The sequence below is a fragment of the Gossypium arboreum genome, chromosome 6 (genome assembly GCF_025698485.1).
Source record: "Gossypium arboreum isolate Shixiya-1 chromosome 6, ASM2569848v2, whole genome shotgun sequence".
Classification (NCBI taxonomy): domain Eukaryota; kingdom Viridiplantae; phylum Streptophyta; class Magnoliopsida; order Malvales; family Malvaceae; genus Gossypium; species Gossypium arboreum.
Window position 1 is genome coordinate 128,034,154 of NC_069075.1, and position 19,267 is coordinate 128,053,420.

Sequence of the window (19,267 nt, forward strand, 5' to 3'; positions counted from 1 at the left end):
TGTCCAGTTCACGGAAGAAAAACAAACTTTCGAATGTGGCCACTCTCAATTTCCTCACGACTCCAAGCCCACTATGGTTGGGGATTTCTGCGTGGATGAAAATAAAAGGGTGAGTTTGGGAAACTCAATGTAAGGAAAACCCATTCAAAGCCCAAGTCACTCAAGCCTATTGGGCCTAAGCCCATTCAGTAAAGTGGTCTTGGACGAGCCCTTTTCAGATTACAATAACCGGGCCTTAGTCCCTTATTCAGATAATGATGGCCCATAGGCCCATTTCAAAATACATGCAACATCAATAACATATGCAAGCCCATTTGGGAGACTACTCAACCCACCAACCACTACACTCCACCCGTACCAGCCCGACACTCCATGTGGGGAATAGCTCAACCCACCCACCCAACACTCCACGATTCTTGGCCTTGCTTTGCTCGATTAACGATAAGTTGAGGCAAAGCCTCCAAGACGTGGACAAGCCACTTTCAGTACTTCCTCCGTCAATATCCCAATCCCATACATCAGATAATAACAACATGGCATGCAGTAAATAACAACGGTCAAACATGCATTTAGGTCAATTTAACTCTAGGGGTATTTCTGTAATTTATCTACTAGGGGTAAAACTATAAATTTTCCACTTTTAAAGGTATTTCAATAATTTATCTATTTTAGGGTTTTTCATGCATATTCCTACTTTTCACGTACTAACAGAATCACGTATCGAGTGTTCTTACCGAATTGGGCCCGTTGGCCCATCATTCCAATTTTGGCCCATTAAGCCCAAAAATATCGAGGGCATAGAAATCATGCACTTTGTAGTCCAAATTTTGCAGTTTACCAAAAACATTAATCGATTTACCTCACGAGCATTCGCACACTCGCAAATCTACAAAATACCAGTTTTCGGCATTTTGGCTTTTCAACTTTTGCCAATCCAGACTAAGAAAGAGGGTGTTAGTTACACACCTGTTTGCGACGATATGCTGACGAGATCCACACACGAACCGCCTACAATTGGATTACTAACACGTTAATCTAACTATTCAAATACAAACTACGTATTAACCCCTTACAATATTCGGCCAACCACACCTACAGATCATAGTAAGCTTATAAGAAATCAATAAGCAACTCATTAACAAATTTTTGTCAATGTTTACCACATAATCATAATTTCACTGCAAGCTGTCTTCCTAAGCAACAGTCACTAAATCATTTATAACTGGAGCTACGAAACTCTAAATCAAGTGCCGTTAATTTTCCCTAAAAATAGACTCATATATCTTATATCCATTAAATTTTCAGAATTTTTGGTTTGGCCAATCAATACCATATTTTTCTCAAAGTTTCGCATGTTTCACTATTTGACTAATCTGACCACTCCTAATTACGAGTCAAATTTCTCATTGTATAGAATTCAAAATATGTTCTAGTTTATTCCATTTGAAACTAGACTCATTAAGCTTTAATTACATAATTTATGTAGCTTCTAACTCATCTCCCACAATTTATGGTGATTTTCCAAAGTCACGTTACTGCTGCTGTCCCAAGCAGATTTATTACCAAATCACTCTTTCACACATAACTTGCATGCATGTTTTTTTTTTTAAACATGTATATCACCAATCAATCATCACATATCTATGATTTTACTTAAGTATAATCTCCATTTCATCATTTTAAAGCACAACATATTAGCCGATTTTTCCCCTTAGCATCTAAGGCACATGCATGCTCATTTGTTTGGCTCAACTTCACCTATCTTCCATTTTTCATCAAAAGAACATGAAACAACAACCATTTCCTTCATTTTAATTCATGACCAAATGCTCACAACACAACCAAAAACCAAAATATGCTTCAAGAGTTAAGGTAGAATCAAGAAGAACTCATGAACATCAAGATAGAAGCAAACTACCATAGCAAACTACCATGAACTTACCTTCAATTTTCTTCCCCAAGTGACCGAACATTCAAGAGCTTTCTCCTCTCCTTTCTCTTCTCTAATTTTAGGCTATGATGAACAAATATAGACAAAACTTTGTTGTTTTCACCCCTTTTTCTTTTAATAAAATTTCATATTTCATCCATTTAATTCTTTAATACAAAAGACATGAAATGCCCATCATGGAACATTTACTTAAACCATTATCATGGAACATTTACCTAACCCATTATCATGGAATATTTACCTAATGCATTATCATGGAACATTTACCTAACCCATTATCAATTTGTATCAATTTGTACCATAAATTATGGATATCAAGTGCTCATATTGTCTACAACAACATGATGGCTGGCCACTTCATGTAAAATGGGAGGTTTGTCATGCAAATCCTCCTATTTTGCACTCCTATTTATTTGGCCACTTCAATTTAGCCTATAGCATTTTCAAACATTTTCACATAGGTTCTATTTCATAATTTCACCCCCTTTTTCTTATGGAACAAAAATTAACTAAAATTGTCGGGTTCTATCTTAAGCTTGGCTTTCTAGAGGCCCATTAACATAATTAAACTTATGCCAACATTCACAGAATTTCTGAAAATTGGGGCGTTACAACTCTACCCCCCTTAAAGAAATTTCGGCCTCGAAATTTACTTGATCCAAATAGTTGAGGGTATTGTTGACTCATAGTCTCTTCTGATTCCCAAGTAGCTTCTTCCCTTCAATGATTACGCCACAGTACTTTTACCAACGGAACCGACTTCCTTCTTAGAACTTTAACCTCTCGATCTAAAATTTGTATGGGTTCTTCCTCAAAGGTCAAATCATCGAACTTCAATTTTCGTGAATGGCGGGACATGAGCGAGGTCGAACGATAATGCCTTAACATGGAGACGTGAAAAACATCGTGAATCCTGTCTAACTCTGGAGGCAATTCCAACTGATAAGCAACTGGGCCTACTCGCTTCAAAACCCGATAAGGCCCAATGAACCGCGGACTCAACTTGCCCTTATTATCGAACCTTAATATCTTCTTCCAAGGAGAAACCTTTAAGAAGACCATATCACCTACTGAGTACTCAATCTCCTTACGCTTCAAATCTGCATATGACTTTTGCCTATCAGATGCTTCTTTTAACCGGTCCCTAATTATTCTGACCTTATCCTCAGTATCAGCTACCAACTCTGGTCCAAGAATTTGTCACTCTCCTAGTTCAGTCCAACAACTAGGTGTACGACACCTTCGTCCATATAGTGCTTCATACGGTGCCATTGAATACTACTTTGGTAACTATTATTGTACGCAAATTCTGCCAACGGCAAGTAATCCTCCCAACTACCTCGAAAGTCAATCACGCATCCCCTCAACATGTCCTCCAGAATCTGAATAGCCCTCTCTGACTGACCATCAGTTTGGGGATGGAAAGCCATACTAAAGTTCAATCGCGTCCCCAACGCCTCATGCAACTTTTGCCAAAATCGAGATGTGAATCTGGGATCTCAGTCAAATACAATCGAAACTGGGACTCCATGAAGTCGTACAATCTCCGCCACATATAGCTTGGCTAACTTTTGAAGCGAAAAGTCAGTACATACAGGTATAAAATGGGCCAATTTTGTCAACCTATCCACAATCACCCACACCGAGTCTTTCTTCGATGGTGTCAAGGGCAGCCCACTCACAAAGTCCATGGTTACCCTCTCCCACTTCCAAAGTGGTATCTTCACTGGCTGCAACAGTCCAAAAGGTAATTGATGCTCAACTTTCACTTGTTGGCATGTCAGACATTTCCCTACAAACTCCGTTACTTCTCGTTTAAGTCCAGGCCACCAGTACAATTCTCGCAAGTCGTGATACAACTTGTTCCCTCCAGGATGCATGGCACAAAGTCCTCCATGAGCTTCCTTCAATATTGTCTACCTCAAATCAGAGTCCTTCAGAACTCAAATTCTTCCTCGGAAACACAGAACTCCTTCGCCGTTTAACCCAAACTCAGAAGTTTCCCCTTCCTTAACTTGTTGGAAACGAGCGACCAAAGACTCATCGTTCAACTGCTTTTCCTTAATCGATCCACCAGGTTGGCCTCACTTGCAACTCACCAAGCAGACTTCCATCATCATCTGACTCGATGAGCAAACATTGCTCTTAGATCGATCTGACTCTAAGACTTAGAGCATCGGCTACCACATTAGCCTTGCTCAGGTGATACTCGATCGAATAGTCATAATCCTTAAGTAACTCAATCCATCTCCTTTGCCTAAGGTTCAGCTCCTTCTGAGTCAACAAATACTTAAGACTCTTATGGTCAGTGTATATAATACACCTTTCTCCGTACAAGTAAAGTCTCCAAATCTTAAGTGCAAATATCATCACGCCAACTCTAAATCATAAGTCGATAGTTCCCTCATGAGGCTTAAGTCGTCGTGATGCATATTCAACCACCTTACCCTCTTGCATTAACACGCAGCCCAAACCCACGTGTGATGCGCCACTGTACACACTAAAATCCTTTCAGACTCATTTGAATCAACACAGTGCTTCAATGTAACTTTCTTCAACTTCTCAAAAGCTTCCGGTGCTTCTCAGTCCATACAAACGGTACTCCTTTCCTTATGAGTTTTGTCAGAGGTGCTGCCATCACAGAAAAACCTTCCACAAACCTTCTGTAGTATCCTACTAATCCTAGGAAACTCCGTATTTTCGACACTGACCTAGGCGGCTTCCACTCCAAAATCGCTTCAATTTTCCAAGGGTCTACCTTAATCCCCTCAGCAGAGACCGCATGTCCTAAGAAGGTTACCTCCCTCAACCAAAGTTCAGACTTGCTGAACTTCACAAAGAGTTCCTTCTTCCTTATTTGATGATATCCAGATCGAAGGTCGATCTTGGAAAATACAGAAGCTCCTCTAAGCTGGTCGAACAGATCATCAATCCTTGGCAGTGGATACTTATTCTTTATCGTCAGTTTGTTCAACTGGCGGTAATCGATGCACATGCGCATTGTCCCGTCCTTTTTCTTCACAAATAGCACCAGTGTTCCCCATAGAGACACGCTTGGCCTAATGAAGCCCCTATCCAATAACTCTTGAATTTGAGCCTTTAACTCCACTAACTCCTTCGGTGCCATCCTATACGGTGCGATGGACACAGGTGCCGTTCCAAGCAACAAATCTATTCCAAACTCAACTTCTCGGTTCGGAGGCAATCCTGGAAGCTCCTCCGGAAAAACATCTTGGAACTCTTTTACGGTCCTAACCTTATCCACTGTCAGTCCCTCCTCTTCTGACTGACTTACAAATGCCAAATAGACCTCACAACCTTTCCGAATCCACTTTTCGACTCTTAATACCGACACCACATTGGACAAATAATCCCTTCGCTTACTTATCACCATAACCTCCTCATCCTTTCTGGTCCTTAACACCATTTGTTTAACAGCACAATCCAGAGTCGCTTTATGCTTAACAAGCCAGTCCATTCCCAAAATAAGATCAAACTCTCCGAACGGTAACTCCATCAGATCTTCGGGGAAAATCTTACCTTGAGTTTCCAAGGGTACATCCCTATACGCTTTGTCTACCCTAACCGAAAGTGACCCAAAGGACTTAGTATGAGATACCCCACTCACAATCTCCTCGAGAGTCCAAGTTGTCCATAATCCGTTCGTGGCCTCCAATCAATATTCTGCCACATTCGAGTCGATACCAGACACGCCCCTAAAGATCTCCGCTCCGTTAGCCCGAAGTCGTTCAGAAATAGATCCCCGAACTCCAGTGTTCGACTTGCCCCGCAACCCTTTCCGAACACGAATCATTGCTCGTGACGGGCATCATCCCAAGACCATGGTCATGAGACTCTACCTCATATCGGTGGTACCGTGCATCCACCGCCAGTATATGTCTCAAAGACGAAGATCTCGCCGAGCACTTCCTCGGCTTCATCCACGACCTCTTGTACTCATATCGTATTATCTTGATTACTTAATTTTTATGCATCAATTAATATTCCGTGTTTATTACGGATGTTTTATGAATCGCATAAGAGTTCGAGTTTGTTTTCGCAGAATTGAAGTCTAGCTACGCTTTGATCTCTTATCGATTTTCCTATGGTTTCAGATCATCCTATCTAGAGTATCCTAGCAAGATTTCAAAGATGACAGATAAGTCAGAAAAATATTCAGAAGAGTTCAGAGTAATACTTACAGACTTGAGCCGGAGATTCGGAATGCCACCTTCTAAATATCTAAATTTTGAAAATCGAGTTTTTCGCATTCTTTATAAAATTTTCATTTTCGAAAATCTTTGTTTTTGTAAACCCATTCCACAGCCGAGTTGTTGCAACCTAGGCTCTGATACCACTAAATGTAGCACCCTAAACCCGGCCCAGACGTTATAGCCGGATCCGACATGCCACATCGAAGCGTTCAAAACATTTTATATTGTTGATCCAGAAAAAACATACTTAGTGTTTTAAAAGAAAATTTCATTATAGGTTAAAGTGAATGGAAGCTGTGCACCAGGTAGGAAACCGGAAAAGAGGAGGTGAGTCTATCGGACTACTTAAGTACCAAGCTCCCTTCGGATCCAATCCAAGACATGCACACCGCCATTGCCACACCTTAACGTCATGTATATTTCTAGGAAACCGATTTGATTAAGTCATTTTTAGGAAAAGTGATTAATTTTGGAAAATACTTTCATTCGGAAGCTTTGCTTGTTGTCGTGTTATTTTGAAATCAATTGTTGTTTTTTTTTTGAAAACGCGCCTAAAGCTATCCAATTTCAACAGTTAAAATAAGTAATACCTATCTTAGTAATACATATTAAAACCATCAAAAATAATTAAACGGCCTTATTACATTTAAAACCCAAACCTCAACGTAAATAATAGGATGTCCAGTTCACGAAGAAAACCAAACTTTCGAGCGGTGGCCACTCAATTTCCTCACGACTCCAAGCCCACTATGGTTGGGGATTTCTGCGTGGATGAAAATAAAAGGGTGAGTTTGGGAAACTCAGTGTAAGGAAAACCCATTCAAAGCCCAAGTCACTCAAGCCTATTGGGCCTAAGCCCATTTAGGTAACAGTGGTCTTGGACGAGCCCTTTTCAGATTACAATAACCGGGCCTTAGTCCCTTATTCAGATAACAGTATGGCCCATAGGCCCATTTCAAAATACATGCAAACATCAATAACATATGCAAGCCCATTTGGGGAGACTACTCAACCCACCAACCACTACACTCCACCCGCACCAGCCCTACACTCCATGTGGGAATAGCTCAACCCACCCATTTAACACTCCACATTGCTTGACCTTGCTACTCGATTAACGAGAAGTTGAGGCAAAGCCTCCAAGACGTGGACAAGCCACTTTCAGTACTTCCTCCGTCAATATCCCAATCCCATGCATCGATAATAACAACATGGCATGCAATAAATAACAACGGTCAAACATGCATTTAGGTCAATTTAACCCTAGGGGTATTTGGTAATTTATCTACTAGGGTAAAACTATAAATTTTCCACTTTTAAAGGTATTTCAGTAATTTATCTATTTTAGGGCTTTTCATGCATATTCCTACTTTTCACGTACTAACGTAATCACGCATCGAGTGTTCTTATCAATTGGGCTGTTGGCCCATCATTCCAATTTTGGCCCATTAAGCCCAAAAATATCGAGGACACGTAAATCATGCACTTTGCGTCCAAATTTTGCAGTTTACCAAAAACATTAATCGATTTACCTCACGAGCATTCGCACACTCGCAAATCTACAAAATACCGGTTTTCGGCATTTCGGCTTTTCAACTTTTGCCGATCCAGACTAAGAAAGAGGGTGTTAGTTACACACATTTGCGACGATATGTCGATTGAGATCCACACGAACCGCCTACAATTGGATTACTAACACGTTAATCTAACTATTCAAATTCAAACTACGTATTAACCCCTTACAATATTCGGCCAACCACACCTACAGATCATAGTAAACTTATAAGAAATCAATAAGCAACTCATTAAAAAATTTTTGTCAATGTTTACCACATAATCATAATTTCACTGCAAGCTGTCTTCCTGAGCAACAGTCACTAAATCATTTATAACTGGAGCTACGAAACTCCAAATCAAGTGCCATTAATTTTCCCTGAAAATAAACTCATATATCTTATATCCATAAAATTTTCAGAATTTTTGGTTTGGCTAATCAATACCATATTTTTCTCAAAGTTTCGCATGTTTCACTGTTTGACTAATCTGACCACTCTTCATTACGAATCAAATTTCTCATTGTACAGAATTCAAAATATGTTCTAGTTTATTCCATTTGAAACTAGACTCATTAAGCTTTAATTACATAATTTATGCAGCTTCTAACTCATCTCCAACAATTTATGGTGATTTTCCAAAGTCACGTTACTGCTGCTGTCCCAAGCAGATTTGTTACCAAATCACTCTTTCACACATAACTTGCATGCATGTTTTTTTTTTTAAACATGTATATCACCAATCAATCATCACATATCTATGATTTTAATTAAGTATAATCTCCATTTCATCATTTTAAAGCACAACATATTAGCCAATTTTTCCCCTTAGCATCTAAGGCACATGCATGCTCATTTGTTTGGCTCAACTTCACCTATCTTCCATTTTTCATAAAAAGAACATGAAACAACAACCATTTCCTTCATTTTAATTCATGACCAAATGCTCACAACACAACCAAAAACCAAAATATGCTTCAAGAGTTAAGGTAAAATCAAGAAGAACTCATGAACATCAAGATAGAAGCAAACTACCATGAACTTACCTTCAATTTTCTTCCCCAAGTGACCGAACATTCAAGAGCTTTCTCCTCTCCTTTCTCTTCTCTAACTTTAGGCTATGATGAACAAATATGGACAAAACTTTGTTGTTTTCACCCCTTTTTCTTTTAATAAAATTTTATATTTCATCCATTTAATTCTTTAATACAAAAGACATGAAATGCCCATCATGGAACATTTACTTAAACCATTATCATGGAATATTTACCTAACCCATTATCATGGAATATTTACCTAATGCATTATCATGGAACATTTACCTAACCCATTATCAATTTGTATCAATTAGTACCATAAATTATGGATATCAAGTGCTCATATTGTCTACAACAACAAGATGGCTAGCCACTTCATGTAAAATGAGATGTTTGTCATGCAAATCCTCCTATTTTGCACTCCTATTTATTTGGCCACTTCAATTTAGCCTATAGCATTTTCAAACATTTTCACATAGGTTCTATTTCATAATTTCACCCCCTTTTTCTTATGGAACAAAAATTAACTAAAATTGTCGGGTTCTATCTTAAGCTTGGCTTTCTAGAGGCCCATTAACATAATTAAACTTATGCCAACATTCACAGAATTTCTGAAAATTGGGGCGTTACAGTGTGCTGCAAAAAATGGGGTATTTTTTTGTAAATTTAAAAAGTAATGAGTTGGGAATAAATTATCCATTTTGGCACCTATAAATTGGAGAAATCTACTTATTCTTTCATTTTTAACCTCATTTAAAAAAAAAAACCTCTTCCTCCTTCTCTTCCTCTTTCTATGTTGGCCATGGCTTTACCACTGGAGAGCCCAACGGCTCTCTGGCCTTCGGTGGTGGAGCCACCATATACAGTGGCCCCTTTTTTTTTTTAACAAAATCAAAGTTTTCTTTAAAAAAATCACTACTTTTCTTAAAAATCAAAGTTTTATTTTGCAATAGTTGAAAAATATAAAACTTTGTTTTAAAATTTTAAACTTTTCCTTTAAAATGACTTAAAAATAAATTTTTATTTTAAAAATATAAACTTTCTCTTTTAAAAAAATCACTATTTTTCTTAAAAATTAAAGCTTTTTTTGAAATAGTTAAAAAATCAAAACTTTGTTTTAAAAATTTAAGCTTTTCCTTTAATATGACTAACAATCATATTTTTATTTTAAAATATAAACTCTCTTTTTAAAAAATCAAAATGTTTCCTATAATCAAGCTTTGTTTTAAAAAAAACTTTTATTTTTTAAAAAGGGAAAGGTATAAAAAATGAATTTTTAGGGCTCCTATGGGCGAAGGATCGACGGTCCAGTGACGTCCCCTTCATAGGAGCCCAAAACCCAATCCATCATGACATGTCTATGTAAAAAGAAAAGAAAAGAAAAAGAAAAAGAAATAGCATGATTGAAAGCAGAATATGAAAAGTCGCCTCCTTTTTTTTTTCTTTCATTTTATGTATATATATATTGTTTTTCAATCTTGTTTATTTGTAAAAAAAAAGATGATAATGATATTTAATAATAATAATAGTAGTAGTAATGATAATAATAATAATAATAATAATAATAATAATAATAATAATAATAATATGGGCCCTTGACAGGCCCAAAAGGGAAAGAAAAAGAAAAGAAAAACAAAGGCCTCAAATTGACCAAAATCGAATGGGCTTCAAACTGGCCTAAGAGAGAACAAAAATTTAAAGAGAACAAATGGCCTCCAATTAGGCTTGGAAAAAAGAGGTGTCTACAGCTGCGCCTCTTTGTTCGTGGCTTACGTAGTAAGGAATGTACAAAGACATAGACACCTAACTACTATCAAATGCCACTCAACATCGAAGTATAAGGAACAACATATTTTACAATTACCAAAACCGAAACAAATCAAAACATGTTATGTTTTCCAAAACTAGAAAAATAGATGCCAAACCATCAAAACATGGAGAGTGAAACAAGATAAATTCAGACCTCACAACCAAATCTTTGAAATGGGAATGCAAAAGAAATGTAAATAGATCTCACACCTATGCCTTCATATACAATGCAATGAAAAGTAAATGGACCTCCACACGTGGGCCTTTAAATGCAATGAAAAGTAAATGGACATGCACAGTTGGGCCTCTAAATGCAATGAATGCTTTCCTTCTTCCTTTCTTGAATTTTTCATAAAAGGCCGTCTTTTTGAGAATCATGTTTTTAGGTTGAAAAGGATCAAATCCCTATCCACACACAATAGATCGTGAAAATCAAGTCTCATGGAATATCACCTTAACAAATTTCAAAATAATTTTATGAACCGTAAATTAAATTCTTAAATGATAATTCACTTAACAAACTTGGTAATGTGGATTTCATAAATCCACAATTGAAACATAAATTTCTTGCATTGAGAGTCAACTCGTTAATTCTCATGAAGTCGAATTTCTTATTCCTGACTTTGGATTATTTTGACTGTGAACCCTGTACCATGCTCTTTTGCAAAATTGCGTCTTAAAGTAGATATTCTTTATTGTAGTTCTTTTCTCTCTCTCTCTCTTTCTCTATTTTTTCTTCTTTTTTGTTTTCTTTTATATATATATATTTATTTATTTATTTAGGCAAAATCTTCTTTCTATAGACTCATACATTCTCCATGTAGATTAATTCCCTTATTTAAACTGGCTATGAGCAATCAGAGATGGACTTGTTCCAAGGTTATAGTGTCAGCTCGAGTTTGGGTGCCAAAGAAAAGGCTAAAATAGGCTCAAATAGATGACTTCAGGATTCGTATTAAAGGATCAATTTCATCTAAAAATCTTCATTATCCTCCAGGGCATCTCATATCTTTTTTTTTTTTAAGAAATTTCTCTAGACTGCTCATTTCTAAGTTTTCACCCGAGTTCATCTCCCTTTTAAGCTCTTGAAGACGTCACAATTTCCCAAAGATTAACTTCTTGATTTGAACAAATATGTTCAGTCAAAATGGTCTTTTAAGGGTTGTAACATGGTCTAAAGGTTAAGGGTCAATTAGGGAAAGGTTTTCTAGGCTAAAATATAAATATTATGTGAAATAGTATAAAAACCATGATGAGTTATTTTGAACTTTTTATTGCTCCTTCCATCTCCCAAGCACTTTTTTTAATTCTTACTCTTTTCTATTTCCTTTCTTTTTTTTTGTTTCTTATTCGCTTTCTCTATTTCTTTTATATATATATATACACATATTTTTTGGAAATGAGATTAAGAATTAAGAATTTTGTTTTCATTTTTCATGATCTTTTTTGTCAATCCATGATGTTCGATGGATGACTTTAATTAGGGTTCAGAAAGAAAATACATAAGGCTCAAAATAGGGTAGCAAAGGATTTGATTTTCTCCAAGTGACGGGGAAGAACAAAAGGATGCCATTTATCATTTCGAAATATGGTTAATTTCATCACAAAAGTCATTCTAGGGAATGCTCCCATCTTTCCAATTTGAATTGCGCATAATCTCATGTTTACCTCACAATGTTGTAAAATCATCGATCCTATATCGGGTTTATGATTTATCTTACTTTAAAATTCTTAATCTAAGATTTAAATTCATCAAAATCCTAAAATAATATATATTAAATAACATTTATTAGCTTTCTTAAAAGTTTCTAAAATAAAATACTTAGAAAGACATACTCATGATTTACAATTCACCAACAAAAATCTTCAGTTTTAATCTTAATCAAAGTTCTAAAAATATTTACACATTAATTTAAGATTCTAAAGAGGAATCCTATACGATATTTAAAATTAGTTTAAAACCCTAAAATAATCCTACATATTATTTTTAATTTTTCTAGGGTAAATGGTAGAAAAGATCTTAAAGACTAACATAAATTCAAATGTAAAAACCTTATGGTTTCATTAAAATGTAACATCTATTTAACTAACTTCATTTCAACATTTATAGGAAGAAAAATGACCTAAAGTTTCAAAAGTTAAAACTCTTTCAAAAGGGCAATAATAAAAGAAAACTTAAATAAATTAAATAAATAAGACCTTGACATGATAATGATAATAATTACAATAATACACCTTATTCATAATACAATAAAAGAATCAAAGTAACATAAACAAATAATATTAAAATGTATGTAAGGAGAATGTGTAAAAAAACATAAATATAAATAGACTTGAAAATAAATAAAGATGAAATAAGAATAAATAAAATTATACAAGTGTGAATAAATATCAAACATTAAAATAAAGTGCATAATTGACATTAAATATAGAATGTATAAATGTAAATGAAAGGGAAGATATAAGTGTAAATAATTTATTAAAGATGGAAACAAAATGGCATAACTTGATTTTGCGACTAAAAGATAAAAAATGTGGAAGATAGATGACTGATGTAGCAATTAATTTATTTTTAATTTTGAAATTTTGGATTAAATTAAAGGTTTAAATAAGCAAAAAGAGTTACGGGTGTAAATAGACCAGAGAGTGTGCTACAAAAAATGGGGTATTTTTTGTAAATTTAAAAAGTAAGGGGGTGGGAATAAATTATCCATTTTGGCACATATAAATAGGAGAAATTTATTCATTATTTCATTTTTAACCTCATTTAAAAATAAAAATAAAAATAAAAACTCTTCCTCCTTCTCTTCCTCTTTCTATGTTGGCCATGGTTCCACCACCGGAGAGTCCAACGGCTCTCCGGCCTCCTGTGGTGGAGCCGCCGCATACGGTGGTTGGAATTTTATTTTATTTTATTTTTTTGCAAAATCAAAGTGTTCTTTTAAAAAAATCACTACTTTTTTTAAAAATCAAAGTTTTATTTTGAAATAGTTGAAAAAGATCAAAACTTTATTTTAAAAATTTAAACTTTTCCTTTAATATGACTAAAAATATATTTTTATTTTAAAAGCTAAACTTTCACTTTTTAAAAAAATCAAAACTTTTCCTAAGATCAAGCCTTTTTTAAAAAAAACTTTATTTTAGAAAAGGGAGGAAAAAAGAAGAAGAGATTTTTGGGGCACCTAAAGGCGGAGGATCGACGGTCCGTTGACGTCCCCTTCATTGGAGCCTAAAACCCGATCCCTCATGACATGTCTATGACAAAAAGTAAAGAAAAAGAAATAGCATGCTTGTTGTTGTTATTTTTTCTTTTACCTTTAAAAAAAAGAATATGAAAAGCCTTCTCCCTTTGTTTTATTTCATTTCATATATATATATATATATATATATATTGTTTTTTAATCTTGTTTATTTGTAATAAAAAAACATAAAAAAAGATATTTAATAATAATAATAGTAGTAGTAATAATAATAATAGTTTGAGTCCTTGACAGACTCAAAAAGGAAAAAAAAAAAGAAAGAAAAAAAGGCCTTCGATTAACCAAAATTGGGTAGGCTTCAAACGGGGAGAGAACAAAAATTTAAAAAGAACAAATGTCTACATGGTATAACAGGAATAAACTATATCACGAAGGGATTAGGGAGAAAATGTAGGATGTAGTAGGTTTTATCAAGGCATACGTGACAGAATATAATCAACTGGAAACACTATCAGAAATTAGGACTAATAGAGGAGAAACCGTTTGGGAACCCCCTGAAGATGAATAGGTCAAGATAAACATTGATACTTCTTTCCAGTTGAAACATAACAAAGAGTATCAGGTGTAATAATCAGGAATAACGAAGGGTTAGTAATGAGGTCATGTGTTTACCCATGGGAGAGATTCACGACCCGACCACTGCAGAAGCTAAAGCATGTCTACAAACGGTAATATTTGCAGAGGATCTGGGATTCAAGAGAGCCTGCGTGGAGGGAGATGCATTAACAGTGATAAAAAAAGTTAAGAATGGAAGGAAATGATAGATCGTACATAAGTAACATAATCAATGACATTAAGGACATGTTATCCATATTCGAAACCTTAACTTTTAGGCATGTTCCCCGAATGGCAACTGAAGCGGAGCATGGATTGGTAGTGTAGAAACGATGATCTGACTCTTTGATTTACTGGGTGGAAGAAGTCCCTCCAGAAATTGAGTGTCTTATAACAGTAGATAAAAATAAATGCCATAGAAGTTAAAGAGTAATTGTGTTGCTGAGACCGGAGGAAATGGTAGGGGAGTGGACCTCCGAGAAAGCTTTGAGTTTTGAGAGGCTGGTACAAGACAAAAATGAAAGGAAGAGAAAATCTTGAAGGCAACCAGTCATCGAAGTTGGCCTCGATGCAGGAAATCACTGGGAAAGTTTAAGGGTTTAGGTGGATAGTTTAGGAATTTTGTTTATTTGAACATTTCTTTTTCTTTTACTTGTTAATTTTGACGCACATTTAGGTAGGTTTAGGCTTCTAATCTCCTATAAGGCACTGCCCAAATCAGTGGTTGCATGTGTGACAGTTGTTAAGGGGTGTAGGGTTTAGGTGTTGTAATTTCCTTAATCTTTTCCACATTTAATGCATCAGGCATTTATATTTTAAAAAAAAAAAACACAACATACCTATTATTTCCTTTCTTCCGAACACAAAATCTCCAAAACCTTAAATTATCAAACTCTTTGTTTTTTCAACACAAAGGGACCATCTAATAGGGGGCTTATATATATATATGCTTTAAGGGAAAAAAAAATGGGGAAATGGGCAGCTGTTTCGAGGTGAGAAGCAGAAACATCCCGTGACCGTTCGGTCACATTTGCCATAGGTGGTTATACTGTCAGACAATGATGCCACCTAACAAGAGCCCTTCTCCTCTTAGGTGTGCCCAATTTTTTTTAACCCATATATTGGTGCCATCGTATGCCTACCCTCCACCATTAAAATATGTTTTTTTAATCCAATTATGACCTAATAATAGGCGACTGTTGGTGGGGAAAAAATGGTAGTGTCGCCACCTCTTCAGACACCACCTCTCGACACTGTTCATTTTACCCCATTTTGATAAATAATGTCATGAATTACTATTTTAGTATTTAATTAATTTTTCATATTACCAAAATTAAAAAAAAACTGTGTGAGTTGTGTTTTTTTTTTTACAATAAAAACAAATTCTACGAAAACCAACATTCAGTTTTTCTTTTTTTAACATCAGACCACCATGAGTTGTCTTGAGGAACCTTCAAATCCCAAAAGTTTTTGCTTCTTTTATACAACTTATAATATTAATTTCCATGCAACAAGGAATTTTCCAATTAACCATCATCTTGTGTGGGAGTCGATAATGATTCTCAGGTCACCTTCTTGCAAAACCCCGTGAAGAGGATTGCATTGTTATGCTGTCCATCTAATTGTTTCATGGTATGAATTCTTTATCTATGAATTCTCTATCTTTTCAACCCTATGCATGGAATTTTTTTTTGGTGGATTGGTTTTATTAGAAAAACATGATTCAAAAAATAAAAATTAATCATTTTTTTCTCGAAAAATATATTTACCCTTATGAAACGAGAGTTTTTAATCATGCCACATTTAAAATGAGTAATTCGAGAAGACGACTTCCACAAACAACGACGTCAAATAAATCAAAATATATCTTATTATATAATATCTCATATGGTAATTAGGAGGATAGTGTGATTGGAAGGTCTTTTTACACAGCAAAAGCTGACCCCCGAGGCATCAAATAATTATTATACTCCAGCTACACCTAACAGGGTTTCCATGATAGATATGGTGATTTAATGAAAGTTTGAATTTTAAAAATGAATTAGACATAAATAAAATCATAAAGTGTGAATTGGGTTAATAAATAGTACACCAACATTTATGAATGAATTTTTGGGTGATGAAATTGTGAAAATCTTGATGATTAAGTTCTGTGTAAATATTATGGTGGGATATCTTTTAAACTTATTCTAAACTTAGTTTAGTCATATTCAAATATATTTTATCTTTATTATAGTCGTTTAAAATATACATATATTTATATTTATAAACCTTTTTTTAAAAAATAAATAATAAATGAATAGCTGGAAATGTCGTCGTGTGGCTTATGCAACACAGTGAGAATTCCGATGAAATCCAGATTGTGTTGTCTACCTTTTAGAGTTGTACTCAAATATAAACATGTGGTCAAATAAAATATCGTTCAACTTGAATGCATTTTGACAGTTTTAAATTTTGCAGTCATACACTTCAGTTCTCCAGAGAAATTGGGCAAGCAGCATTACTACCATCTGCTTCGCGATTCTGATCTAAAAAATAGTGGAACTCGAAGAAACTATGGCAAAGGCTAAGGCAAAGGGTTCATTATATCTGAACCCCCAAAGCACAAGTCTCAACAACAGGGTAGGTTTCATTTCAAAAAATGTGCTCTCGCTGCTGCCATTCCTGCCTCTACCAATTCAGTTCTACTTGGCTATAATGAGCCTTGTTTCAATCAATTTCAAGATGAAATCTGGAGAAACACTGATCATACCCAAGTTTTTTTTTTTTTGTTGCTTGCAGATATTAGGCTAATGAGTGGAGGAGTGCTATATATCAAGGATGATCTCCAGATCTCATCAACCCAACAGCAGATCTTAGTGGGTAGCTTGAATGTATTTTCTCTAATCAGTTCGCTTGCCTTCGGCAAAACATCCGACACTATAAGCCACCGTTATACAATCGTGTTGGCCGCCGCCACGTTTTTTGTAGGAGCACTTTTAATGGGACTGGAACCTTCTTTCCCTTTCCTCATGGTGGGGAGACTGGTGGCTAGGATCGGTGTTGGCTACTCTCTTATGATAGGTCCAGTCTACACTATCGAGATCTCTCCGGAAATGACCCGGGGCTTCCTCTCTTCGTTCCCTAAAATATTTATTAATATTGGAATTCTACTAGGCTATATCTCCAACTTTGCACTCTCTGGCCTTCCTCAGCCATTAAACTGGAGACTAATGCTTGGACTAGCGGCGTTACTCGCCGGAGCTGTTGCGTTGGGGGTTATAACGATGCTGGAGTCCCCTCGTTGGCTCGTCATGAAAGGCTGATTTGTGGAAGCAAAGCGTGTTTTGATTAAGACATCAGATTCTGAAACGGAAGCTGATATAAGACTCGTTGAAATGGCGAAGGCTGCTGAAACTTTACAACCAGAACCATCTTTAGTTAGCTGGCATACAGGGGCGAAGCTAGAAAATTTTTTTAGGGGGGCCAGATGAAATTTTAATTTTCTATAGTTTATATCTTTATAATTTGTAAAGGATTAAATTAAATTTTTATAATTTTAGGGGGCCCAAAGTGTAATTTTACCTTTACTAATTTAAAATTCTTTAAAAAATTTAAGGGCCTAAAATGCAATTTTACATTCTAGGGGGGGCTGGGGCCCATGCTAGCCCCCTGGCAGCACCCCTACTGGCGTGGGCAAGGGGTTTGGAAGGAATTATTAAGGCCAATGAGGCCAATTCGACAAATCCTCATTACTTCCATTGGCATTAACTTCTTCATGCAAGCTTCTGGGAATGATACAATCGTATATTACAGCCCAAAAGTGTTCAAAGACGCTGGGATCCACGATAGGAGACACCAATTCAACGTTACAGTCGTGATGGGAATTGTCAAAACATGCTTCGTTTTCATATCGGCTCTTTACTTAGACCATTTTGGAAGGCGGCCACTTCAGATGTTGGGCACAATAGGGATGGCTTTTTCATTAGCAGGGTTACGTGTGGGCTCCAATTACCTTGAACAATCCAATGAGAAGCCAGTATTGGCTATTACCTTGTGTATAGTGGTAGTGTATGCTAATTTTTCTTTCTTCTCAATCGGGCTTGGACCAATCACATAGGTGTATTCTTCAGAGATATTTCCAATGAGATTACGAGGCCAAGGTTCAAGCCTTGCCATATTAGTTAATAGGATAGTTAGTGGGATTGTGTCAATTGCATTTCTAAGCATTTCCAACAAGATTACATTCGAAGGAATGTTTTTGCACTTTCAAGAATCATGGTAGCTGCTGTTGTTTTCGTTTACTTCTTTTTGCCTGAAACCAAAGGAAAGAGCTTAGAGGAGATTGAAACTATTTTTGATTCCTGATGATAATAAAACAATGTTAATGTTAGAATACATTGAAACTAATTTCACATTCCTACGAAAAATTCATTGAAACTAACTTCACATTGCTCAAGAAAATCAATAATAAAGAACAGACATCTATCTTCATAGATTAGATAATTAAGCCAAGTGCTAAGAGTGCTGCTAACCTAGCAGGGTGAGCTATTAATTTTGATGTCAAAAATGGTTACTCAAGTTTTCTTGAGACAAGAGTTAGTGGTTCCAAAACTGATAATATTATTGCAAAATTAGGTTTCCCTTATTCTCATCGCATTGAAGCGATTGGATACTCGAGCGGCATTTGGATTGGTTGGAAGGATTCTGCCCGTCTTGAGATCATTCATAACCATTCTCAGTTTATTCTGGCTCGGGTTGGGTCTACGTCTTCCCTAATTCCAGTCTTTACCTCATTTGTTTATGGGAGCCCGAATAGGTAGAAACGCAAGGATTTGTGGGCAATTTTGAAATATTCAATTCTAATGGGAAATTACCCGTGGGTTGCAATTGGTGATTTCAATGCTAT

At 35.8% G+C, this 19,267-nt stretch overlaps 1 pseudogene; it reads left to right on the forward strand.

Annotated features, from left to right (window-relative positions):
* Positions 1 to 13,391: 13,391 nt before the first annotated feature.
* On the forward strand, positions 13,392 to 18,726 carry LOC108474892 (polyol transporter 5-like; annotated as a pseudogene).
* The last annotated feature ends 541 nt before the right edge of the window (positions 18,727 to 19,267 follow it).